The sequence below is a fragment of the Cervus elaphus genome, chromosome X (genome assembly GCF_910594005.1).
Source record: "Cervus elaphus chromosome X, mCerEla1.1, whole genome shotgun sequence".
NCBI classification, from domain to species: domain Eukaryota; kingdom Metazoa; phylum Chordata; class Mammalia; order Artiodactyla; family Cervidae; genus Cervus; species Cervus elaphus.
In genome coordinates this window covers 179,185,637-179,212,911 of record NC_057848.1, presented here as the reverse complement: position 1 = coordinate 179,212,911, position 27,275 = coordinate 179,185,637, and the positions used below count along the sequence as shown (strand labels likewise).

The following is a 27,275-nucleotide window of genomic DNA, read 5'->3' as shown; positions in this document are numbered from 1 at the left end:
CCCGTGTGACCTGGTGTGAGTGTCCGTGTCCCTGAGTGACCTGGTGTGCGTCCCCGTGTCCATGTGTGACCTGGTGTGTTTCCCTGTTTCCCCGTGTGACCTGGTGTGAGTCCCCGTGTCCCTGAGTGACCTGGTGTGCGTCCCCGTGTCCATGTGTGACCTGGTGTGTTTCACTGTTTCCCCGTGTGACCTGGTGTGAGTCCCCGTGTCCCTGAGTGACCTGGTGTGCGTCCCCGTGTCCATGTGTGACCTGGCGTGTTTCCCTGTTTCCCCGTGTGACCTGGTGTGAGTCCCCGTGTCCCTGAGTGACCTGGTGTGCGTCCCCGTGTCCATGTGTGACCTGGTGTGTTTCCCTGTTTCCCCGTGTGACCTGGTGTGAGTCCCCGTGTCCCTGAGTGACCTGGTGTGCGTCCCCGTGTCCATGTGTGACCTGGTGTGTTTCCCTGTTTCCCCGTGTGACCTGGTGTGAGTCCCCGTGTCCCTGAGTGACCTGGTGTGTGTCCCCGTGTCCATGTGTGACCTGGTGTGACTCCCCGTGTCCCTGTGTGACCTGGTGTGCGTCCCCGTGTCCATGTGTGACCTGGTGTGTTTCCCTGTTTCCCCGTGTGACCTGGTGTGAGTCCCCATGTCCCTGAGTGACCTGGTGTGATGCCCCGTGTCCCCGTGCTGATCTGATTTACAGCCCCCTCGTGTCCCCCTGCTCACGGACAATAGGAACGGACAGGGAATTAATGCTGACTTCAGCCCCTGCGTAAAGCCGTTCTGAAGCTGCCCCAACACTTCTGATGACCCAACGTGCTGGTTTCTCCCTTCACCTCTGCTTCACTCGAGCCTAGAGTCCATTGTTTCCCACGAAACCCGTTATGAGTCACCCACCAGGAACCAGCCTCCCCCCACGCCCCAGCGGGAATACAGACATCCACAGAGTCCTCACCCTCTGCCTTGACCAAGGCTTGGACACCGCGGTAGGCATGCACTCAGCCATGGGCGCCCACCTCCTGCCCTCCCCGCCTCTGGATCTTAGGCAGATTCCTCAAGTCAGAGCGACCGTATCCATCTCAATAGCAATCACAACAACAGCACGTTAGGGTGTGGAAGGATGGGGGGGGCGTTTCCACAGACCCCTCAACCATCACTAGAGCCCCCATCTCATGCCCCGGTCACAGCCTGTGTCCTCTGGCTGCAAGCCTCAGGAGTAACCCTTACGGCTCTGCGATGCCCGGGTTACACTCACACAGGCCTGAAGATAACGTGATGTGATGTGAGCCCTCTCGGCACAAGTATTCATAACGGCGAGCAACATCCCGTCAGTCATGCCCGACTCTCTGCAACCCCATGGACCGCCGCCCACCAGCCTCGAATACTAGAGTGGGTTGCCGCGCCCTCCTCCAGGGCATCTTCCCCACCCATGGATCGAACCCATGTCTCTTATATCTCCTGCCTTGGCAGCCTGTTTCTTTCCCATGAGCGGCCCCTGGGAGCCCCATTAACAAACATCATAGTTTATTAACGATGTGGGGACACACCTCCCGAGGCCTCCATGGGGGACACTGTCCCCCTCGTGGAACCCCCCGCCCCGCCCCGGGTCCCCTGACTCACGTAGCTGCAAGGACGGTGGCTGTCCTAGGTGAGCAGGCTCGGGCCAGGTGCTGGAGGACCCTCCCGGCCCCCTGCAGAGGGGGGAAGTCCACACAGAAACGGGCGGAAAGACAGCTTCCCCCTGTGTCTCCCGGGGACCCTAGCGCCCGTCCGCCCACCAGCCCTTCAACGGACAGAGTCCCCAACCCTCCAGGGACACAGCGGGGCCGCCTGTTAACGGTAAGCTGTCAGCTGAACGCTTTAATTAAATGCGCAAACTGTTAGGAAACTCTCGGAGCCCGAGGGCAGAACCGTCCGCGATGGAAAAGCTTCCTCTTTTTCAAGGTGGGGTCCCTGGGGAGGTGGTGCCGGTGGATGAGTTCCCCAGAGGGGATTTTACGCATTTTCATAGTACCTCTTTTCAAAACAAGCGTAAGACAAAGTAAGTCTCCCCGAAACAGATTCAGGAATCACTTCCTAAGAGTGGCTAGGTGATGATGAGAAACTGCAGTACGTTGGAATGAGGCTTTGCAGGAGTATATTTAACACTAGTTTGTTTTGGAAAAGCTGCTAAATAGGAACTATTTAGGAAATCAACCATAAAGAAAGCTGAGTGCCAAAGAATTGATGCTTTTTTGAACTGTGGTGCTGCAGAAGACTCTTGAGAGTCCCTTGGACTGCAGGGAGATCCAGCCACCCCATCCTAAAGTAAATCAGTCCTGAGTGTTCATTGGAAGGACTGATGCTGAAGCTGAAACTCCGATCCTTTGACCACCTGATACAAGGAATTGACTCACTGGAAAAGACCCTGATGCTGGAAAAGATTGAAGGCAGGAGGAGAAGGGGACAACAGAGGATGAGATGGGTGGATGGCATCACCGACTCAACAGACATGAATTTGAGCAAGCTCTGGGAGTTGGTGATGGACAGGGAGGCCTGGCACGCTGCAGTTCATGGGGTCACAGAGCGTTGGATGCAACTTAATGACTGAAGGACGACAAAAACATAGACCCAGACCTGGGATGGCTAGATCATATGGTGGCTCTGCTATTAAACGTTTGAGGATTAGATACACACAGAGTGAGATCCATGTGTGTGGGGGAATATTACGCAACCATGAAAAAGGAAGGCAACTGTGATACAGGCAACAACAGAGATGAACCTTCAGGATGTGATGCCCAGTGAGAGGAACTCACAAAAACACGGATCCTGTGCGATAACACTCACAGGCCGTCCGACCTGCCTAAGCCATCGTGCCCACTGATAACAGGATTGTATGACGCACTTAAGAATCTGTTCTTAAAAATCGCACTGAAAGGCAAAAACAAAATAAGATGAGACAAGGTAACACGAAAAATATTTTGAAGAACATAAGATACGGGTTTGTGGTTGTGTAGCAGCTCAAGTGGAAGAAAGCGAAAGCGCCAGTCTCTACGTCGTGTCCGACTCTTTGCGACCCCGTGGACGGTAGCCCGCCCCTCTGTCTGTGCGATTCTCCAGGTGAGAATACTGGACTGGGTAGCCATTCCTTCCTCCAGGGGATCTTCCCGACCCAGGGATCGAATGTATGTCTCCTGCACTGGCAGGCGGATTCTTTGCCGCTGAGCCGCCAGGAAAGCCAAGAAGGGGGAATAAATCAGGAGTTTGGGATGAGCAGACAGACTCCACCACGTATAAAATAGATCAACACTTGAGCTCCTGCCCAAGAAATTACATTCAATGCCTTGTCATAACGTATCATCTAAAAGAGTCTGAGGCAAAATCAAATCACATAAGATTACAAAAAGTTATCAAGATGAAATATAAAAGAACTTCTGACATTGGGTAGGGTGGGGGGGAAAGGGAATTTCTACACTGATTCTGGCGTGAGCTTTTGGTCTGCTGTGCAGAGCATGGGGACTCCAGGCGGCTACCCGAGCAATGTCGTTGGGGCTGCCCTGGGCTCGGAGATGACCCTGGGTTGTCCAGGTTGCCTCGAGTCACCTCGGGGTCCTTCTACGTGGTGGAGGAGAGGCAAGACTGTTAGTTGCTCAGTCTTGTCCAGCTCTCTGCAACCGCATGGACTGCAGCATGCCAGGCTTCCCTGTCCATCACCAACTCCCAGAGCTTCCTAAAACTCATGTCCACAGAGTCGGTGATGCCATCCAACCATCTCACCCTCTGTCGTCCCCTTCTCCTCCTGTCCATGACCAGAGATCCAATCCACGTCCCGTGCCTGGGAAAGTCCAAGAAAGCCCAAGGCGGGGACTTTTCCAACCTCGACCTTCTCCGGTGACCACAGAGCAGCGTGCCAGGCTGTGAGACCGTCCCCGGAGTGTCCGGGGCTGGGCCCGGCTTTGTCTGTGTCGGGAGATGACTCCCGACAAGCACGAAATGTCAGGCCTGGGAGCCGTCGGCAGCGTGACTGCCCGGGACCTGCAGGCTTTCGCGTGTCTCTGACCTTGTGTCCGGCTTTCGCTTCTGGACTCAGGGAAACAGAGCGCTTTCCAGGCGTGTGCTGGGTGGAAAGAGACTCCCAGGGACACATTGAAAGCAGAGTTGATTTCTTTATGCTCCTGCGGAGACATCCCCCTCCTCAGACCGCGCCGCCATCCCTCTGCGGCTGGGAAGATGAGTTTGACGGATGCCAGTGGTTTTAAGCTCCCTTCCTTCCTCCCTGACCCAGTTCATGGTCCTTTGTTGCAGCCCCGCAAGGAACGTGAGCACTGATAACTTTCTCTGTGCACGCAAAAAGACTTTCAAGATTCACAGCTAACGCGTTAAGTTTTAAAGGAGGCATGTGCTTTTCCAACACACCGTGAATCACGCGCCCTTTTAAGATACAACTGCCGGCTGACCGTCGTGAGGGTTCTCAGGGCGTGCTAACTCTTTCAGGAGAAATATGCTCCATCATTCACTGAAACAGCCCGTGGAGAAACTGTAGGCAAAGACTGGGGAGGGACTTGCCAGGCGTCCAGTGGTTAAGACCTCGCCTTCCAAGGCGGTGCAGTTTCGATCCCCCGGTCTGGGAGCTCAGATATAGACTTTTGGCCAAAAAAACCAAAACATTAAAACAGAAGCAAGACTGGAACAAATTCCATAAAGCCTTTAAAAATATTCCACATCCAAAAAAAAAAATCTTTGAAAAAACGATGGGGAAAATATCGTAATATTCCCATCCTTTTTGCTTTAAATCTTTTTTTTTTTTTTAAGTTCACTTTACTGCTTTCTCTGTGTGAACTTGTCTTTCATTTTTACCATTTTTGCAGAGTCTAAATTTAATGTCATCAAAATCTACCTTGGCACATCTTCTATCACCTCGTCCAACTCAAGACAACAAAAACAGGCGTTAGCGTTGACACATCGAGATGGTTTTCGTTTCCTGTCGCAGCACAGGGCCGATGTGCTAAAAGGTTTCTTCCCAGTGAGTGGTCCTCGGGTGAAAACTCATCAGAGCAGCATGCATATACTGTGCAGCTTCAGACACAATAGTTTGTTGCTGTTCGGCCGCTCAGTCGTGTCCGACTCTTTGCAAACCCGTGGACTGCAGCACGCCAGGCCTCCCTGTCCATCACCAACTCCCGGAGCTTGCTCAAACTCATGTCCGTCGAGTTGGTGATGCCATCCAACCATCTCATCCTCTGTCGTCCCCTTCTCCTCCCGCCTCCAACCTTTCCCAGCATCAGGGTCTTTTCAAATGAGTCAGTTCTTCCCATCAGGTGGCCAAAGGATTGGAGCTTCAGCTCCAGCATCAGTCCTTCCAGTGAGTATTTAGGGTTGATGTCCTTTGTGTAAAAGAATGTGTTGGATGTTATTTAGTCCCTGGAGGAGGTGAATCCCAGTCCAGATCTTCCAATGCATTTAATGAAAAGGAAGATTTGCACAGCTAAAGGTTTATAAAATCCTGTACCTGGCTTCCCAGGTGTCTCGGTGGTAAAAAAAAAAAAAAAAAAAAAAAAGACACCTCCTCCAGCCAATGCTGGAGACATAAGAGATGCGGGTTCCATCCCTGGGCTGGGAAGATCCCCTGGAGGAGGAAATGGCAACACACTCTAATATTCTTGCCTGGAGAATCATATGGACAGAGGAGCCTGGCAGGCTACAGTCCACAGGGTCACGAAACAGTCGGACACGACTGAGTCACACACACACACACATATGCAGTTAGTATGTCAGTTAAGCATCTATTAATTTCTTTATTTTTTTGAAGTATAGTTGATTTACAATGTTGTGTTAATTTCTGTTGAGCAACAGAGTGACTCATTTACACACATGTATACATTCTTGTTCATATTCTTTTCCATTATGGTTTATGACAGGGTATTGAATATAGTCCCCACGCTACACAGTAGGACGTTGTTCATTATCCACCATATAGACAACATCTGCGCAGCTCAAACAAGGATGCTGGAGTGGGTTGCCGTCTCCTGCTTCACTGTTCATTCATATGGGATTGCAACTGCATGTTGAAATGCTAAAAACATTCAAATGAGGAAGCGTGACTTTGCGGGCACTTTTCACAAGGAAACCTGAGTCGCAGGGGGCTTCCCTCGTGGCTCAGATGGTAAATTGTACGCTACGTCTATTCTGTCCCCACGGAAACACTCAAGTACACCACCCCTCTTGTGCTAAGTGAAATGATTCAGAGAAAGACAAATACATTGCTTTTGTATGTATGTAGAACCTAAAAAAATATGCAATACGAGCAATACAGACAACTGCTGGTATGTAGAGCCTAAAAAAATAATACGAATGAGTTTAGAAAACAGTCAAGCCAAGCTGCTGCTGCTGCTAAGTCGCTTCAGTGGTGTCCGACTCTGTGCGACCCCATAGACGGCAGCCCACCAGGCTCCCCCGTCCCTGGGATTCTCCAGGCAAGAACACTGGAGCGGGTTGCCATTTCCTTCTCCAATGCATGAAAGGGAAAAGTGAAAATGAAGTCGCTCAGTCGTGTCCGACTCTTCGCGACCCCATGGACTGCAGCCTCGCAGGCTCCCCCGTCCCTGGGATTCTCCAGGCAAGAACACTGGAGCGGGTTGCCATTTCCTTCTCCAATGCATGAAAGGGAAAAGTGAAAATGAAGTCGCTCAGTCGTGTCCGACTCTTCGCGACCCCATGGACTGCAGCCTCGCAGGCTCCTCCGTCCATGGGATTTTCCAGGCAAGAGAACTGGAGTGGGGTGCCATGGCCTTCTCCGGTCAAGACATGGAAGCAAACTAAATGTCCATTGACACAGGAGAGGTTGAAGAAGATGTGGTACACATTCACAAGGGACTATTACTCAGCCATAAAAAAGAATGAAATTTGCGGCGACATGGACGGGCCTAGAGATTGTCACAGGCTTCCCTGATGGCTCAGTCATTGAAGAATCCGCCAGCCAATGCAGGAGATGGGGGTTCGAGCCCTGGGTCAGGAAGATCCCCTGGAGGAGGGCATGGCAACCCACTCTGGTATTCTTGCCTGGAGAATCCCATGGCCAGAGGAACCTCGTGGGCTACAGTCCATGGGGTTGCACAGCGTTAGACACGCCTGAGCACGCAAACTTAGCTCATTCTCCCTCCTGCATCATTCATGAAAAAAAAAATCTCCTCTTTCAGCCACAATTCTTTCTCTCAGCCTTGGGTTATTTGGAAACGTCCAGCCCTTGAAGGATCGTTAGCCCTCCTTTAGTTACTGGTTTCCAGCCTAATCCCATGAGGATCAGACTGCGTGTCCCCAATGTGTTTCATCCTTTGAAATGTATGAGGTTCGCTGCAGGTCCAGGAGATGTTCCGTTTGGGAAGTGCGTGGACATTATCATTATGTCTGTGGTGTCTGCACGTAGCTAAGGAAATCTGGGGTAGCCTGAGATGAATGGCTGTCCGTGTACTGTTTTTCATGGTCTGTGACCCTTGGAGTGCATACGTGCATTCTCAGCGGCTCGGTCATGTCCGACTCTTTTGCGACCCCGTGGACTGTAGCCCTCCTGGCTCCTCTGTCCATGGGATTCTCCAGGCAAGACTACTGGAGTGGGGTTGCCATTTCCTCCTCCAGGGGATCTTCCAGACCCAGGGCTTGAACCCCCATCTCCTGCATAGGCAGGCGGGTTCTTTACCACTCAGCTGCCTGGAGGATCCTTGGATTAGGGACCACACCTCAAAGGACTTTGTGCTGCCAAAAGGATCTTAAAAGACTGTGCTCTGTAAAGACTATTTCCAAAAATAAAATAAAGGTCATATTCTGAGGTCTTGGGGGTGACAAGGTCCCCAGCTGAACTTCCGAGGTGCACCTTTCAGCCCCTAACAGTCCCACGTCTAAGTCGGCGGTGTTTTGGCGTTCCCAGGTCGGCAGGATGCCTGACGGACTAGGCGTCTGGTGACTCTGTCGGTTTCCCGCTGGGTGAATTAACACGAGACCTTTCTCTGTGCTCTGACCATCTAGCTGCACTGTGGGCTACGAGCCACTGAAGACGTGTGCTCTGCACACTTTGAATCTGAGGCCCCATCTCCAACAACCAAGAGGCGGGGCCCCTGGGTGGAGAAGAGCTGGGTTTCCTGGGTGACAAGAGGAGACCAGGGGCTGATGGTTGAGAAGGTGATAAGATCGTAGGAAGCAGATGTTTATCTTTCCGTGAAGGGCATGACAAACATCACGTAACACCTCGGGGCGCTGACGGCCGAGGACCCTGGGTTTCCCACCGTGGTGGGAAATCAAAAAAAAGTTGACCCTGTCCGTCCTGATACATCTGCTGAATCTCTAAAGACATAACAAAAGATGTCTTCACTTTGGCTCTGACCACAACATTCAGAATCTTCTTGTTTAGATTGGGGGGGGTGGGCAGAAATGGTTCAGACAGGAAAGCATCTGCCTGCAATGCAGGAGACCTGAATTCGATCCCTGGGTCGGGAAGATCCCTTGGAGGAGGAAACGGCAACCCCCTCCAGTATTCTTGCCTGGAGAAATCCGCATGGACAGAGGAGCCTGGCGGGGCTACAGTCCGTGGGGTCGCAAAGAGTCGGACACGACTGAGCGAGTTAGCGTGCATTTCTAAACTTTCTAACAGAAACGTGTGCTGACTGATACTCACCAAAGCATCTTTGTGTTTCCTTCTTAAAACCCTGCTCCATAAAGTGGTAGCAAACCGCCACGCTGCTGACTTTGCACTCAAGACAGTGTTCTGATCGCTTAGGTCTCAATAAAAGTCGAGGGGATTGGACTTCCCTGGTGGTCCGGTGGTGAAGAATCCGCCTGCCAATGCGGGGGACACGGATTCGATCCCCCCCGCCCGGGGCGACTAAGCCCGTTTGCCAAAACTACTGATCCCGTGTTCTAGAGCATGTGCTTTGCAACAAGAGAAGCCGGCGCGATGAGAAGCCCGCACACCACAACTAGAGAGAAGTCCCTTCCCGCTGCAACTAGAGACAGCCCACGCACAGCAAATGAACACCCAAGCACAGCCAAAAAAATAAACATCATTTTTTTTTTTTAATTTGGGGAGGACAAAGGAAGGAAAAAAAACACGTCCACACAAAGACTCGTACGGGAGAAGAAAACACATTCTCTCATGCTGTGGGCCCCTGTAGGATGAGCCTGGGGGTTTGCCATCCGGGGAGGAGAAACAGGCTCACGCTCTTCACCAGGCAAGAGGCCCGTGGGATGATCCCCAAAGGACCCTTGAGAGAGCCCCGCTCCGTGGTTGCCATGGTGACCAGAATCTCCATACAGTATCACCGCATCCCAGTGACTCAAAAGCATCACAGTAGAGTCCTGGATGCTTCCGTTTTCTGGACACACGTGGTTCCCTGGGACAATGGGTACGCCTTGCGAGCGTCCACACCCACAGGAGTGGATACAGGGAGGGTTGGGGGAGTGGCTGGGACCCCGGGGGGCCCCTGTGTGAGGAGTAAAGGGCAGGTCACAGAAGCCAAGGGGCCCGAGGTTGGGGGAGCTGGTCTGACCCTGGGATTCAGGTCACGCCATGAGAGGCAGGATCAGCTTTAAGTCGGGCCTTGGGGACCTGATGTAATCCAGGCGAACTGCTACCAAGCCAATACAGTGAGTTTTGTCTACAATATCCATGCGTGTGTGGGTGTGTGCACCCAGTCGTGTCTGACTCTCTGTGACCCCATGGACTGCAGCCCACCAGGCCCCTCTGTCCATGGGATTCTCCGGGCAAGAACACTGGAGTGGGTTGCCTCGCCCATCTCCAACACAATATCCATATATGTGGTCAGTTACTGGTCCAGATGTTGCTGTGTATGTATTTTTTTTTTAAAGGCGCGATTCACATTTAAATCGTTGAACTCTGAGCAAAACAGATGACCTGTCGTAACACCGGTGGGCCTCGTCGAATCAGTTGAAAGGTTTTGGAGAAAAGAAACAGGTTGTCTGAGGAAGACGGAATTCTGCCTCCAGACAGACCTCAGATGCAACCTACAACATCATCGCTTCCCCGGGCCTTCAGACGACTGGTCTACCTGGCAGAACTGGGACTTATCACATTCCACCACGGACGTGAGTGTGAATAGACCTCGGGAGATGGTGAAGGACAGCGAAGCCTGGCGTGCTGCAGTCCACGGGGTCGCAAAGAGTTCGACACGACTGGGCGACTGAATAACAACAGATCTTCCACACTCATAAGCCTTGCCCTTAACCTCTGTCTCTCATCTCTATGTATCTACCTATCTAGCTAATTTATAGATAAGTATATACATCTACAGGGCTTACCTTGTGGCTCAGACAGTAAAGAGTCTGCCTACAATGCGGGAGACCCGGGTTCGATCCCTGGGTGGGGAAGAGCCTCTGGAGAAGGAAATGGCAACCCACTCCAGTACTCTTGCCTGGAAAATCCCATGGGAGAAGCCTGGTAGGCTACTCCAGTCCATGGGGTTGCAAAGAGTGGGACGCGACTGAGCGACTTTACTACTTACTATATACATCTATCTATCATGTATTTATCATCCATCTTGTGTGTCTATTCATCCCCATCTAACCATTCATGATCAATTTATCTATCATCTATAAATAAATATCGATCTATCTATCTAATCATCCATCGTTTTAATACTTGCGTTAGCTTTGGAGCTTCCCTGGTAAAGAATCTGCCTGCCAATGCAGGAGACGTGGATTCTATCTATCCCTAGATCAGAAAGGTCCCCTGGAGGAGGGCATGGCAACCCACTCCAGTGTTCTGGCCTGGAGAATCCCATGGACAGAGGAGCCTGGCGGGCTACAGTCCAGTGGGTTGCAAAGAGTCAGACACGACTGAGCATTAGCGTTCTCCAGAGCAACAGAACCCATTCCATATATATTATAAGGAAACAGCTGTGATCATGGAGACTGAGAAGTCCCAGGATATGCTGTCTCTAATCTAGAGACCCAATGGGCCAACGTTAGGACCCCACCAATCCTCGAGACCAGAAAACCATCACTGAGCTCATAACCAACGTGTCCTTAATTTACCCCGTGTCCCGTGATGGAGTCACAGAGCCGGTTTAACGTTAAAGACCAAGGACTGCTGATATACCCATTGTATGGATTTCTAGACCGAGGCTCGGGAGAGCTAAGGACACCCCCTCGAGAGCCAGCTAGACCTGTTTTGCTGGTGGACACCTCTCGCCTGTGTAGTTTTATATTTATAGAAGCTCTTTTTGTGTGTGTGTGCAGCGTCCTTGTGATGAGAAAGTGGTGTTTTTCTCGTTTGATGGAAGAGGAAATTGAGGTTTAGTCATTAGGTCACGGGGTGGCCATGGTCAGACACACAGCTGGGGATGAACCTCAGTCTGTGGGGGAAGAAGCAGAGTCCCACCAGCCTCACCAGACGGACGCACACACCTTCTCACGGTGAGGCCAGACCGTGATGCTACGGGTGGCCCCGTGGTCCTCCCCTCCCGCCTCCACGGCTTCCCAGGGGGTCGGGGCCTGTCTACAGATCCATTCTCACGACGGAGCCCCAGACAGACACGCGGAGGCGGTGGCTTTGGGTCAAGAGTCAAGGGCTGCTCTTGGTCACACGGCACTGGACGCCGTCCAACTGACGCTGATTTTCTGGCCGCTGTCCCGAGTATCAGCGTCCCTCAAAACCATGGGCTGCGTCCGCCCACGGGCTGCGGCTATTTAAAGCGGGCCCTGCGGCGGTCAAGGGCTTTTGGCTGTGGGTGATCAGGCCGCCCCCGCCCACTGGGGACACTCAGCGCTGCCTGTGGCTGTTTCTGGTTGCCATCACCTCCGGGAGGGTCTCCTGGCACGTGGTGGGTGGAGACCAGGAACGCAGCGGGGTGCTGGACTCCCCATGTCGGAGAGGCGTCCAGCCCCAGGTGACAGTAGCGGTGAGTCTGAGAAACTCTGACCTAGCTCCAGTGACTTCATCGACTTATATATGTATCCATCATCATCTACCATCTAACTATCACTCATCCATCTCAGAATCATCTACGTATCTATAGACCTATCATCTATCTTCCGTCCATCCATCCACCTACCTGTTATCATGCATCATTTAACTATCATTAATCCATCTATCCGTCTTTCTGTTGATCCACATCTATCTATCCATCATCCATCCATCCGTCCGTTATCATGTATCATTTAACCATAATTCATCCATCTATGTATCATCTAAGTATCTATATCTACCTATCACCTATCTTCTATCTAAAATCTATCCATACACCTACCCATCTGTCTTTTCATTCATTTGTCTATCTGTCCATCTATTCATCCTTATCTATGTATCGATCCACCCACCCATCCATCATCTCTCCACCCACTCGTCCACCCATCTATCCATCTACCTATTCATCCATCTCTCCATCCATATCTGTGTATCATCATCTGTCTTCCATCCATCCATCCATCCAGCTATCCATTATGGTCTATCATTTAATCATCACTCATCCATCTATGTATCATCTAAGTGTCTATATCTATCATTCATCTATCTTCTATCTAGTCTATCCATGTCTCTACCTATCCATCTTTCCATCCACTTGTCTATCCGTCCATCCATCCAAGTGTATGCATCTATCCATCCATCCACCATCTCTCTTCATCCAATCGTCCATCCATCTATCCATCTTTCTATTCATCCATGTCTATCATCTATCTATTTTCCATCCATCTATTATCATCTATCATTTAACTATCAGCCATCCATTTTTGTATCATCTAAGTATCTATATCTACCGATCATGTGTCTTCTACTTATAATCTATCCATGCCTCTACCCATCTGTCTTTTCATCCACTTGTCTGTCTGTCCATCAACCCATGTGTATGTCTATCCATCCATCCACCATCTCTCTTCACCCAATCGTCCATCCATCTATCCATCTACCTATTCATCCATATCTATCTATCCATCCATCCATCCACCTATCTATTATGATCTGTCATTTAGCTATCATTCATCCATCTATGTATCATCTTAAATATCTACGTCTACCTATCATCTATCTTCTATCTAAAATCTATCCATGCCTCTACCCATCTGTCTTTTCATTCATTTGCTGTCTGTCGAGCTATTCATCCTTATCTATGTATCTATGCATTCACCTATCCATCCATCCATCCATCATCCCTCCACCCCTTCATCCGCCCATCTATCCATCCACCTGTCCAACCATCTATCCATCCATATCTATCTACCATCTATCTTTCTATCCCCTGCTATCTACCATCCAGCACAGCACTTCACAACTGGGGATGAGTTGAGCACGCCCAGGAGCACCGATGACAAAGTCTGGACACACGTGTTTGGCGGCTACCGCTTGGGGAAGGGAGTGCTCCAGGCCCGTGCTGGGCGGAGACTGTGATGGGACACTGCTCCACACCCCACCGCGCACAGGACGGCCCCCATCAGGCCCCCAATCTGGCCCCAAATGTCCACAGTGCTGAGGACAAGGAAGCTGGCCTGGGTCGTGACCCACTCGGTGTGATACGACAGACTCTGAGTTTCCATGACAATGCTATTGGGAGGTCCCTGGAATGTGAACAAGCCCCCAGTGTCCCTCGATGTCCCAGCCTATGTGGCGGGGTCGGGTCCCTGTTTAACCGGGTGGGCGTCCATGAGCTGCAGTTAGATAGACCCCCCTCGGGCTTCCCAGAGAGAGAGAGGGCCGGCAGCTCCATCCAGAGTCTCCAGGGGAAGGTCCTTCCCACCTCTTCCAGCTTCCGGGGGCTCCAGGCATCTGTCCCTGGGCTGGGGGCCTCCTCCCCACCGTCTCTGCCTCCGTCTCCAACGCGGCTTCTCCTCTGGGTCCGTGTCTCTCCTCTTCTGTGTCTTATAAGGATCCTGACCCTGGGTTTAGGGCCACCCCCCATCCAGGAGGACCTCACCTCAGACCCTTCACTCCATCATCAAAGGGTCTGCAAAGACCCTCTGTTCAAATAAAGTCCCATTCCTGGGTTCTGGGGGTGAGGACACGGACGTGTGTTGGAGGGGCCACAATTCAGCCCTTGGCAGCCGGGGGAGTGATTATTTCCATTGCTCGGGACTATCTGCATTTCAGCCCCTAAAGCTGTGTCCCACCTTCGAGTTTTTTCAGGTAAAACGAGACTGCTGGTCACCCCACGCTCAGCAGCTGGACACTAAAAGGGGGTGGAAAGGGCACGGGGCCGGTGCTAGGTGAGTGGCGAGGAGGCGTTGCAAGGAGCTCTGTGCACACCTGGTGAGCACAGGTGAGCACAGGTGAGCAGCAGAGGTGTGGACAGGAAGCTGGCTCACGCTCAGCGGTGGTGAAGCTGGACGTCCGGGGCGGCAGACAGCTCCAAGGATGAGCCACGAGAGCCCCGCAGATGTCAGCCCTCGCCCCACCCACCCCCGGGAAAGCCCCGGCACGTGGCCTGGGGTGATGGTTCCCCCTCCGCACACCCCCTCCCTCCCCCGAGCCTGAGGACCAAGGACCTGAACACTAGGGAAGTCTTCTGACGCTCTGAGCAAAATGGAAACCACTTTCAGGGTTAAAAAAAAAAAAGAGGATCTGAGGCTCATTGGTGTGCCGGGCTCGGGCAGAGATCAAACCCTCTGAGGCGGGGTTGCTCCGGACACACGTGGCCTGTTCACAGTTCTCGGGGAAAGTGTGCTTGGCCGTCTTGCAGACCCATGAGGGATTTGCCAGTGTGATCGAGAGTGAAGCCAGAATTTGGCCAGGTGTCCCCAGGAATCTCGCTTGCCCCCCCATAAGCTTTCTGTTGCCTAATATTTCCTCTGTGCCCCAAGTCATTTCTCCCCAACATCCTCTCTTGTCCCCCCAAATTAATAATATATCTGGACCCCAATAATGTCTCTGGTCCCATCATAAACTTTTGGGTTCCACAATAGTCTCTCTGGTCCTGAGTATTCTTTCCTGTCTCCCAGTGATCTCCAGTTCCCAATATTGTCTCTGGCCCCCAATAATATCTTGGGCCCCTCAATAATATAGCTGGTACTCCAGTATTTTCTCTGCCCCCCTCAATAATGTATCTGGCCCCTCCATAATATTTGAGTTCCCCAATAATTTCTGGTCTCAAATATCCTCTCTACTCCCCCAGTGATCTCCCTGGTCCCCCAAAGTCTCTGGTCCCCCAATAATGCCTCCGATCCCTTCCTAACATTTGGGTTCCCCAGTCATCTCTGTCCCCAAAGATTCTTTGCAGCCCCTCCAATAACCTCTCTGATCTCCCAGTAATATGTCTGGTCCCAAATATTTCCTCCTGATCCCCAAAATCTCTGGTCCCCTAATAATGCCTCTGATCCCTCCCAAATATTTGGGTTCCCCAATCATCTCTCTGTCCCCCAAAGATTCTCTCTGGCCCCCCAATAACCTCTCAGTTCTCCCAATAATGTGTCTGGTCCCCAGTATTTCCCCTGATGCCCAAAGTCTCTAGTCCCTCAATAATATCTCTGTTCCCTCCATGATGTTTGGGTTCCCCAATAACCTCTCTGGCCTCCCAAAGGCTATGGCCTTCCAATATTCTCTCTGTCCCCCAATAATCACTCTGCTTTCCTGCCCCCCAATAATATTTTGCTCCCCAGTTTTTTCTCCAGTCCCCAAAGTCTCTGGTCCCCCAGGAATGTCTGTGCTCATCAATATCTTCTCTGATCTTCAGTAAGCTTCCTGAGTCCTGCACTTCACTCCTGTCTCCAAAGCATCTCTGGGCCCCGGTATCCTGTCTGGTTCCCCATCCTCTCTCTTGTGTGGTCCATTTTAAAGAACAGCAATGTGGACAATGGAGGCGGAAATGGTAACCCACTCCAGTGTTCTTGCCTGGAGAATCCCATGGACAGAGGAGCCTGGCGGGCTACAGTCCACGGGGTTGCAAAGAGTTGGACACGGCGGAGTGACTAAACAAGGAGAAAAAGTGTGGACAGAGAGTGATGTTTTCACAGATCAGCCCAGTTGCAAGGCATCTCATGACCTGACAATCACAGTCTGAACCAGGGGGACTTCCCTGGTGGTTCTGTGGTCTGTGCTCCCAATGCGGGAGGCCTGGGTTCAATCGTTGGCTGGGGAACTAGAGGCCACATGCTGCAAGGAAAGCTCCCATATGCCACAATTAAGACCTGGTGCAGCAAATAAATAAAGGAATATTAATAATTAATTAAAAAAAAGCCACAGATGGGAGGGAGGCTGCACAAAGCCAGCATCCCCGGTCCCACTCCGGTGCCCAGAGCCGGCCGTCCATCATTTGCATGGCTGTTTAGAAATGGCAAGGGCAGTGTTTATTTAGAAGGGAGCCGAGCTTGGGAAGGAAATCAGCCACCCGTGGCGGGGCCAGGCACCTTGTGGTGTGAGGATCTCAGCAACACCCGTTCTGCTGGCTTCCTGTGAGCGTGACTCAGAGCCTGCAGGAGCCGGCAGGCTCAGCAAACACGCGGGCAGACAGTGTGTACAGCCTGGGATGAGGAAGTCAAGGGTGGGGGTGTGGCGGCGGGCAGCTGCCTCCTTCCTCTCTCTCTTTAAAATGGATCTACAGCTCACCGTTTCAAAGTAGGTGATTCACTGGCGTTCGGTGCATTCACCGCCTCATGTCAGCACCGCTCCTACCTCGTTCGAGAACGCTTCCACGATCTCCACGCAGACGCGTATTTTAGCATCAAGAACAGCCTGTCAGAGAGAAGGCTCAGATTCCCCGTGCACGAGCAATGCTTACCAACATCACCTCCACCACCACCGCCATCATCACCAGCATTATCACCACCACCACCATCACCATCATTATTACCTCCACCATCATCACCATCAATCCCCATCATCATCACCACCTCGGCTATCATCACCATCACATTCATTATCACCACCACCATCAGCATCATCATCATCATCATCGCCACCACCACCATCAACATCTTCATTACCATCACCATCATTATCGCCACCACCATCAGCATCACCACCATCATCATCGCCATCACCACCATCACCATCATCAACACCTTCATTACCATGACCATCATTATCAGCACCACCGTCACCATCATTGACATCATCATCACCACCACCACCGTCACCATCATCACCATCATTATCAACACCACCATCTTTACCACCACCACTATCACCATCATCATCGCCATCACCATCATTACCAACACCCACATCACCATCACCACCATCACCATCATTATCACCACCACCATCGCCACCATCACCATCATCAACACCTTCATTACCATGACCATCATTATCGCCACCATCACCATCATTGACATCATCATCACCACCACCCCATCACCATCATCACCATCACCATCGCCATCAACCATCAACACCCACATTACCATCACCATCATCACCATCACCACCACCATCAACCATCATCAACACCTCATTACCATCACCATCATTATCATCCCACCAACCATCACCATCAACACTACGCTACCATCATCGTCATCATGACCATCACCCACCAATGCCATCATCACTACCACCACTACCACCATCACCACCATCAGCATCATTATCACCACCACCATCAGCATCATCACCATCACCACCACCATCAGCATCATCACCATCATCATCGACATAACCATAAATACCATCACCATCATCACCACCACCATCAACCATCATCAACACCTCATTACCATCAGCATCATTATCATCCCACCAACCATCACCATCACCACTACCACCATCACCACCATCACCACCATCACCGTCATCAACACCTTCATTACCATGACCATCATTATCATCACCACCATCACCATCATTGACATCATCATCACCACCACCACTGTCACCATCATCACCATCAACCATCATCAACACCCACATTACCATCACCATCATCACCATCACCATCACCACCACCTCCACCATCATCACCATCACCACCACCACCATCGCCATCATCCCCAACATCATCATCATCACCACCATCACCTTCATCATCATCACCATAATAATAAGGCAGTGTAGACCATCAGCTGGCTAGATGACCTTAAGAAGGTCACAGAGTCACTTGCTGCCTCAGTTTCCCACGTGCAAAGAGATGTCGACAACATTCTCAGAGGGACATCATGACGGTTCCAAGAATCCACCTGAACACCTACAATGACAGCCCTATGGGGAATCCTGCAAGGATCAGGATGAAACCCCGAGAATGAGATCAACTGGGGACTTGCCTGCCACCAGTGTTGAACAGACAGGTGGATCTTACTCTGTCTTCAAAACGACCCCTTTAGGCGATACTGTTCTTATGGAACTTCTTCTTGTGCTTTGCAGCAGGGGTCCATGAGCAAGTGAGGGACTCAGAGTGCGGGCGTTTGGGCCGGGCCCCAGGTCTCGATTTCTCCACTGTACCTTCTCTCTTCCTCTGATAGGAGGAAGAGTGCAAGACTTCAAGGAGAATTTATTTGAGATATATTCAACCCTGGTGCCTGCGAATGTGGCCTTATGTGGAGATAGAGTCTAAGAAAATGTGATTAAGATATAAGTTAAGATTAGCCCATTAGGGTGGGTCCTAAGCCAGTGTGACCGGTGTCCTTGTGAAAACAGAAGATGCACAGATGGACACAGAAACACACAGACCGAAGATGGCTGTGCGAAGACAGAAGTAGAGGCTGGAGGGAGGTGGCCACAAGTCCAGGGATGCCTGGGGACCCAAGAAACTGGAAGAGGCAGAAAGGACCCTTCCTTGGATCCATCAGAGGTAGCACTGCTTTGCAGAAACTTTGATTGTGGAGTTCTGGCCTCTAGAATGTCAGAGGAAAAAATTATGGTGTTTTAATCCACTCAGTATGTGGTCATTTGTTATGACTGTCCCAGGAAGCTAATTCAAAGGAACTGACTGGGAACCAGCCTCCTCTTTTGTTTTGCCTGTTCATTCATTCATTCATTCATCTATCCATCCCAATTCACCCACTCATCCATCCATCCATCCAACAATGCATCCAACCATCCATCCATCCCCCACCCATTCATCATCCATCCATCCATCATCCCCCATCCATCTATCATCCACCCATCCATCATCCATCCATCCACCCATCTATCATCCATCCATCCATCATCCATCCATCCATCACCCACCCATCTATCATCCACCCATCCATCCATCACCCACCCATCCATCATCCATCCATCCATCCATCATCCACCCATCCATCTATCATTCATTCATCATCTACCCATCCATCATCCATCCATCCACCCATCTATCATCCATCCATCCATCATCCATCCATCCATCATCCACCCATTCAATCATCCACCCATCCCCATCCACCCATCCATCCATCCATCCACCCATCCATCTACCCGTCCATCCATCTGTCCATCCAACCACCCATTCATCCATCCACTCACTCACCCACCCATCCATTCATTCATCCATCCATTTACCCATCTGCTCATCCATCCAACTATCCATCCATCCATTCATCCACCCACATATCTGTCCATCCATCCATCCATCCATCTATCCTTCCATCCATCATCCAACAAATGTTAACTGAGCCCGTGCTGACTCATTCTGGCCCCTCATTCACAAGGCCACAGCCCCCACATGCATCCCGCCCATTCATTCCCAGTGTCTGTGACTGAGGAGTTGTCTCTGCTTCTACTCCACCTGCCCGCCGTCCTGCTGGTCCACCCCTGCCCCGACTGCTCAGGTGCCTGTGACACGAACCTAGGAGACCCACGCCTCCAGCCACGGGGCAACTCGGAGGAGCCTGCAACCTTGGCCAATGGGCCTGGTCCACGGCGGTTACCGACAGGAAGGCTGGGATCCGCATCTCGTAATCCGCCCACTCCCTCCATTCCCTTTATAGCACAGGATGTTACAAAAGACGCTTCCTACACTTCCCGTTTTGTCAGTAACAATGCCCCTTATTGGAGCCCATGCTTCCTTCATTCTTGAGTGGGTAATCCCATGGTATGGGGAAGATGCAAAGGGCTCACGCTGGGGCCCTTTGTGTGGACACTTCAGTTCAGTTCAGTCGCTCAGTCGTGTCCGATTCTTTGCGACCCCATGGACCGCAGTACGCCAGGCCTCCCTGTCCATCACCAACTCCCAGAGTTTACTCAAACTCATGTCCATCGAGTCAGTGATGCCATCCAACCATCTCATCCTCTGTCATCCCCTTCTCCTCCCACCTTAAATCTTTCCCATCAACAGGGTCTTTTCTGATGAGCGAGTTCTTCACATCACATGGCCAAAGGATTGGTGTTTCGGCTTCAGCATCAGTCCTTCCAGTGAATATTCAGGACTGATCTCCTTTGGGAGTGACTGGTTTGTGTGGACAGTGGGGTCTAAATCTCGGACCATTTGAAATGGAGCAGGATGCTATGGTCATTGCCCACTGAATGCCGCCCCCCCCCCATGTCTTCTGCCTGCATTTTGTCTGTGGAAAACTTTACTCAAAGAATAAGTTTAATAAGAGAGGTAGGAAATACAGAAACAAAGGAAAACAGTCAAAGGAGACTAAATAATAATAATGTAGTCATTAAGCTGGAGAAAGCTGAGTGCTGAAGAATTGATGCTTTTGAACTGTGGTGTTGGAGAAGACTCTTGAGAGTCCCTTGGACTGCACAGAGATCCAACCAGTCCATCCTAAAGGAAATCAGTCCTGAGTGTTCATTGGAAGGGCTGATGCTGAAGCTGAAACTCCAATACTTTGGCCACCTGATGCAAAGAGTTGACACATTGGAAAAGACCCTGATGCTGGGAAAGATTGACGGTGGGAGGAGAAGGGGACGACAGAGGATGAGATGGTTGGATGGCATCACTGACTCAATGGACATGAGTTTGAGTAAACTCTGGGAGTTGGTGATGGACGGGGAGGCCTGGCAGTGCTGCAGTCCATGGGGTCGCAAAGAGTCGGACACGACTGAGCGATGGAACTGAACTGAGTCATTAAACACAGTCAAGGACCTTTACTTCTTTCTCAAGGGCTCTATATTTTGAGCCATATCCTGTGAGCTGTCTTATAGATACTAGAACGTCAGGGGGAGAAGATAACTGCATGAGGACTGGACTTGTACCCAGGACATGAGCTGGCACCATTCCGAGAGCTGGCCGCAAAGAAATGGAGACAAGTGCACCCCTGGAACTGAAGATGAACTATACGTAAAACAACCAAGATGAGGCTGGTGGGAGCACTGATGACCGATATGAAGATGACCGTTAGGGATGACGGTGCTGTTTCGGCATGTAGAGCCCCCTCCTTCTGTGTACAAAAGCTCTCACCCCCTGCTTGTCAGAGCTGGGGGTTGGGGAGTCAGCCTCTGGACAGATGTCCACCACTCTCTGCCACCCGCTCCCCACCCAGGTGCCAGCATCTGAAATAAAGCAAACTTTCCCTTCCACCAGCCTGGCCTGTCTCTTGGCCTTTGAACAGCCAGCAGCCACCTTCTACACCCGCTTTGAGTAACACATTGCCCCGCCCAAAGGATGCTCGTTTATCCCGTAGCCGTGATCTCAGCGAATCACAGGGTCTTCTCTCATTTTCATTATTGATGTGCAGGAAGAGGAGCACGCGGCTAAGCTTGAGACGTGGCACAAAGTGGCCCAGGGGGCCCTGAAGCGGCAGGTTGTCACCCTGAGACCCAGGGCGGGGGGCGGGGGGGGAATGTGAGGTGGTCCTGCTTCTCCGCCGAGCCCCGTGGCTGCACTCGTCCCGCCGCCGTTGTCTCGTCCTTTCCCTGGTGGTCGTGAACGGGGGGGGGGGTGGGGAGCGGGTCGTGACTCTGTCCCCCAGAGGAGGTTTCGCTGATGTCTGGGGACAGTTTTGCAGGTCACGATCTCTGGGGATGCTAGATGCCTCTGGTCGGTGAGGACCACAGATACTGTTTACCAGCCCACAGTGCAGAGGACAGGCCAAGAATTATCCCGTCTAAAGGGCCAGTATTAATAGTGTGAGCTGAGAAACCCTGTCTAACCAAGACAGTCTTCTGTCTCTCTATCTCCACACCCACCTAGCCTTCATCTATCACTATCTCTCTATGTATCTGCAACCCTACATACCTATGATCTATATCTATCTATCTATCCACCTATCTGTCCACATATCCATCTATGTATCCATCTATCATCCATCTATCCATCTATCCATCCATCTATCCACCCATCTATCCATCTATATATCCAACTATCATCCATTGATCCATCCATCCATCCATCTATCCATCCATCTATCCATCTATGTATCCAACTATCATCCATCTATCCATCCATCCATCCATCTATCCATCTATGTATCCAACTATCATCCATCTATCCATCCATCCATCTATCCATCCATCTATCCATCTATGTATCCAACTATCATCCATTGATCCATCCATCCATCCATCTATCCATCTATGTATCCAACTATCATCCATTGATCCATCCATCCATCCATCCATCTATCCATCTATGTATCCAACTATCATCCATCTATCCATCCATCTATCCATCTATCCATCTATGTATCCAACTATCATCCATCTATACATCCATCCATCCATCCATTCATCCATCTATCCATCCATCTATCCATCTATGTATCCATCTATCATCCATCTATCCATCTATGTATCCATCTATCATCCATCCATCCATCCATCCATCTATCCATCCATCCATCCATCTATCTATCCGTACATCTATCTATCCATCCATCTATCCATCCATCCATCTATCCATCTATCCATCCATCTATCTATCCATTCATCTATCCATCTATCCATCTATCATCCATCTATCTATCTGTACATCCATCCATCCATCCATCTATCCATACATCGATCCATCTATCCATCCATCTATCCATCCATCCATCTATCCATCTATCCATCCATCTATCTATCCATTCATCTATCCATCCATCTATCCATCCATCTCTCTCTCTATCCCTCCATCCATCTGTCTCCATACTTACGTATCATCTATACCTCTCTCTATGTCTTCTATCTATCCATCTATCCTCCCTCAATCACCCAAATTATCATCTGTCATCCATCATTTATCTATATTTTTCTATTATGTATGTGCTATCTATGTCTACCTATCTATGCAGGCATGCATGCTAAGTCACTTCAATCATGTCTGACTGTTTGCGACCCCATGGACTGCAGCCCGCCAGGCTCCTCTGTCCATGGGATTCTCCAAGCAAGAATACTGGAGTGGGTTGCCATTCCCTCCTCCGGGGGACCTTCCTGACCCAGAGATCGAATCCGAGTCTCATGCATTGGCAGGCAGATTCATCTACCATTTTTTAATCTATCCCTGTCTGTCAGTCTATCATCTGTGCATCTATCTCTCTCACTTATTATCTGTGTATCTATCTACAAATCAAAAAATTCACCTACTTGTCTATCCAACTCTCAGCTGTCAATCTGTCCACTATCTACCAATCAACAGATGGTTTACCAATCATCTGTCTAATTTGTCTGCAATCTCTTTGTCTGTCTGCCTAGCATCTATTTATCTTCCAGACCCAGGGATCGAACCCACATCTCCTGTGTCTCCTGCACTGGCAGGCAGAACCTTTTCTGCGGAGACAACAGGGAAGCTCTGAGTTCCCTGCATGGCTCAAGAGCAAACCTGGTCACCAGTCACCTGTCAAAGCATGCCTTTCCCTAAGAGAAGGCAGGCCCTGCATCCACGTGTCCATCTGTCCAGCCAGGAGGGGATGGTGGACACGGCTGTAGGATTCTCCCTGGGGGCTCCCAGCGCGGACCCCGGGGGCCGTTCCGGGGGACCCCACCCTGCACCCCATGTGTGTGCTTATTTGCTGGGTCAGGGCTCCTTGAGGTGTGGTGTTGGCTCTGGGAAAGGTCTGTGGTGGGGATGGGTCATCTCCTGGGGGAGGGCGGATGGGGGGCCTGGACAATTTCCCACAGTCAGGGACCAGGATAAGGTACCAGAGGGGAATGGGGTTCCGGGTGTCTTACCCACTCCTGACTCCCAGACAGGAGAGGGGCGTTGGGAAGGAGGCCATCTAGTGGACACACCCACAGATGGAGGCTCAGAGAGGCTGGGCCAGCAAGGAGGGGCACCCTAGGGACCCCCCCCCCCCTTCTCCGTCACTAACCCATCACTCCCCGCCTTCCCACCTTCATCCCTAAGATGATAACACAGGCCTCAGTAGGTTTGCGAGGGGGTCCCAGGTGACCTCTAAGGGCTGGTATTGCCCCTTCGCACCACCCCCCCCCCCCCCGCCCGGCCCCCCGGGGTCTGTGAGGCTGAGTGGGGATGTTTCACAAACCACAGCAGATGTCCGGAGGGTCGGCCCAGCCTCCAGACTCGTCCCACGGCCCGGTTCCTCCTCCTAGAGGCGGGCAGGGGTCTCCAGGATGCGGGGACCACATACAGGGCGTGCACCCCCTCCGGCCCCGAACGCTGGCCACCGCAATGCACGGCTCACCCCGCCCCCGAAAACGAAACCGCGATTCTTGCAGCTCCTGGAGGCGTTCTAAATGGAAAGTCCGCGCTCACGTCCGGCCCAGGTGCCCATTCCAATCCAACCACTCAGCGCCGCATCTAAAGAGGGGGACGGAGCACGCGGGCCCCGCCCTGCCCCGGTTCCTCTGCGCTCCTGCGCGGGTAGCAGCCGGGGCGGGGTGCACCTTCTGGCCCGCACGCAGAAGACACGACAGAAAGCAGAGAAGGGGGAAAAAAAAAACCCTCTTTGGTTTGGAAGCAGAACCATTACGCTGCGTTAATTCCTCCTCGCCAGGCGTGACCCTAAGCGCACAGACTCCCGATTTGCACCGCCAGGAATTCCCAGGGCAGAGACCAATGTGCACGCGGTGCCTCACTGCTCCCCAAACTGCGGGTGGTTTATAAAATGCAGCTTTCCAAGGAAAGAACCCGCCTGCAGAGGCAGCAGCCACAGGAGACTGCGGGGTTCGGTCCCCGGGTGGGAAAGATTTGCCTGGAGAAGGAAACAGCAACCCACTCCAGTGTTCCTGCCTAGGCGATTCCGTGGACGGAGGAGCCAGGTGGGCTACGGTCTGGATTCGCAGTTTCTGGGTGAATCGGGGCCAGTGAGGTGATCTCAGGGCCTCACGGGGGCCCCCCAGCGGCTGGAACCCTCCCCGACGCAGCCCCGTCTCCGTCCCCTAGTCGTGCCTGGCCACCTTCAGCGCTCATCTGTGCGCCGGTGAGTTTTCCTGGAGTTTGCACCAGGAGACTGCGTTCAAAGCATCTCCCCGCCAAGTGGTCGCACCTGCAATGCAGGAGCCGCAGGAGACCCGGGTTCCATCCCTGGGTCGGGGAGATCCCCTGGAGACAGGCATGGCAACCCACTCCTATTCTTGCCTGGAGAATCTCCATGGACAGAGGGGCCTGGCGGGCTGCCGTCTGTGGGGTCGCAAAGAGTCGGACACCACTGACTGAGCGCGCTCGCACGCCCTGCCTGTCTGAAGCTTTTCCTGTCTCCTCGGCGCCCCTCACCCCCGAAAGAGGAGGACACACGCAGCCCTCCTTCGCAGGCTCTCACCCTCGTAAAGTCCTTCCCCGGCGGCGCCCCGGGTTCCAGACAACGCGCGTAAGTCAGACACTGGACGCACCTGGAAAGGCCGATGATGCCCGTCAGCAGTGTGGACGCAGCCCGGGGCTGAATCCGAACGCGCGGCAGCTGTGCGTCAGACCGAGCCTGGCGTCAGGAAGCCTCCGTCCCGCCGCCCCCTAAGGAGCCCGGGGTGGGTGTCAGGGCGCGACCCGGACGCCCGCATCGCCGCCGTGTGGGGCGCGCACATTGCGCGCGGGCTTTGCACGCTCGGCAGATACAGAGCCTCGAAAGGTACCCCCTCCCCGGCTCCGGGCTGCCGCCGTGGAGACCCAGGGTAGGTGCAGAGGAAACCCGTTTTGAAATTTCCTGTATAACCGTCTGATGGTCTGCAGTCTCCTGGCGTCCAAGCCCGCCGGGGCCCCTCCTATCAGCGCGCGCCCTCGCCCGGGGGCGGGGTGCAGGGGCGGGAGCTGGGGTGCGGCGCACAGCCGGGCCCTCGTGGTGGCTCGTGCCGGGCCCCGGGGTGACTGCTTGGGGCAGACGCCGCCTCTCCGAGAAGGTCTGCAGCGTCCAGACGCGCACCAGACCCTGCAGACCAGGCGGGCGGGGGTCGAGGTCCCTACAATGCCGCCGGCAGTGACCCGCAGTGAATCCCAGACCAGACAACGCCTGACGATTTTTATTTAAAAAAAAAAAAGTTGTAAAACTGTGCTAAGCGAAGACTTCCTCTCGCAGGCGAAACCTGGGTGCCTGGGGACCTCTTTTGGTTCTGCAACCAGAAGGTGACCTGCCCGGGTGACCCATTCCCCCCGGGGGCGCCCAGGGAGCACGTTCCCTCTTCCAGCTGCACCGAGAGGGATTCACGCCCAACCCCTATCCCGACCCCCCAACCCCACCCCTACCCCAGCCCCAGACCCCCCTAGCCCCTCGATCCATCACGCAATCCAGAGCAGAGAGGGAGCTGGGCCGGATGGTGTGGCCGACGTGGAGAGGTGAAGAAGGGGACTTCACAGCAGGCGCGCCGGCAGCTGCTGGGAAAAGACCCTTCGAGAACCAAAGTCCAGCTCTGGGGCCCAGGGTCATGTGGAAGAGGGGATGAAGGTGCTGAATCTGAGCCGCCGGCTTCTAGGAAGTCACAGGGGTGCTGAATGAGCGAATGTGGAACCGCAGTTTCGGGAAAACCCGGGGTCATCTGTCTACTTGTGGGGTATGGCGGATATAAGTACCTCTATGTGCTTCCGTGGTGGCTCAGACGGTAAAGAATCCGCCTGAAGGGGTTGGGAAGATCCCTTGGAGGAGGGCATGGCAACCCACTCCAGTATTCTGGCAACCACCTGGGGTGGGTTGCCAGGCCTTTCTCCAGGGGATGTTCCAGACCCAGGGACTGAACCTGAGTCTTCTGCATGGCAGGCAGGTTCCTTACCGTCTGAGCCCCCGGGGAAGCACCATGATTATTATTTTGTCTTGCTTGATTGCTTTTCTTTGTTTCTGTGTCTTCTCGGTTCTCTGATTGAATGTGTTCTTTGGAACTCAGGGAGGCCTGGGGGCAAAGCCTCGCTGCAAACTCAAAGGCAGGCCGGGGACACTGCAGGGCATGGTCTGTCCTGGGAAGGCCTCGTAGGCACCTGCCCAGTTACAGTGGGGAGGAACACGTCCGTCCTCCACGTGGTGTGGGATTGTTTAGTTGTTGGAAAGCACCTTAGGATGACAAGATGGCAATCTGGCAGCCAACCCATGTCTACTCTCATGCAGACTGCGAAATTTGTCCACTTGGGGTCTTTCCAGCGGGTGGAGGGTCTGCTCTCCAT

The 27,275-nt window shown here is 52.3% G+C and overlaps 1 protein-coding gene across 5 annotated transcripts in view; it reads right to left on the bottom strand.

Moving 5' to 3' along the window:
- P2RY8 (P2Y receptor family member 8) overlaps positions 1-26,445 on the bottom strand; it is a 59,939-nt gene extending 33,494 nt beyond the window's left edge. For 2 of the 5 annotated variants that reach the window (XM_043897776.1, XM_043897775.1), the window contains exon 1: positions 25,526-26,445. The gene's annotated coding sequence lies outside the window, so the exon portion shown is untranslated. Of the gene's footprint in view, positions 1-1,599; positions 1,742-3,503; positions 3,516-21,767; positions 21,771-25,306; positions 25,317-25,525 lie in introns of those variants that run through there. The other 3 variants (XR_006340113.1, XR_006340114.1, XM_043897777.1) reach the window with 3 other exon arrangements.
- Between the last annotated feature and the right edge of the window lie 830 nt (positions 26,446-27,275).